This window comes from Bison bison, unplaced genomic scaffold (assembly GCF_000754665.1).
Source record: "Bison bison bison isolate TAMUID 2011002044 unplaced genomic scaffold, Bison_UMD1.0 scf7180017864375, whole genome shotgun sequence".
NCBI classification, from domain to species: domain Eukaryota; kingdom Metazoa; phylum Chordata; class Mammalia; order Artiodactyla; family Bovidae; genus Bison; species Bison bison.
This window is the reverse complement of record NW_011494947.1, coordinates 5,931,351-5,932,044: the sequence shown is the minus strand read 5'-3', so window position 1 is coordinate 5,932,044 and position 694 is coordinate 5,931,351.

Here is a 694-nt window from a genome sequence, read left to right as displayed (position 1 = left end):
AGAAAAGAACCACTCTGTGGGGAACATTCATGACTTTGCCAGAGGGACACCCTCCTCCAGCCAACACTGAACTGTGTTTTTAAATCAAAGGAAAAGAAGAAGAAAAAAATCCACATGTGTGTGAGACTCCATGTTCACCAGCTTAAGTCCACTGGGGCCTGTGGATTAGTGGGTAGCGTGGAGTTTGTGTCTCTTGCCCAGGTTTGAAACTGAGTGCAGTTAAGGGGCCTTGGTTGTTTATGCAGCCCTGGCTCTACGCCAGAGCTGGCTCTGCGAGTGTGTTAGAGATGAGCTCGCTGTGTCCCCATCACGCATGGCCTGGCCTTCTGGGGAGAACGGGTGCTGTGGGACTGTCAGGTGTCGGGTCAGGCCTTGTCCTGGAGTCAACCTATGGCCCCTGTGTCTGTCGCTTCCTGGTTTTCCTGTCCTGCAGAGATGGTGAGGGGAAGAGACCACCAGTGTTTTCCGGGTTTGAAACCTCATCTCAGAGGCAGTACAACTCTGGGCATAGTAATCAAGCCTGCGTCAGCTGGTCCCGTAGGCCTTCTCTTCCAGTTTAGTGCCCTTGGTGGGTGAGGGCCAGGAGTCCTGTGATTGAAGACCCCAAGGGGTGGGTGTGGGATAACAGTGACCCAGGGCCTCTGCCTCCTGGTTTGGGGGCCCAACCCCCACCCCCAGCTGTTCAGCCCAACCA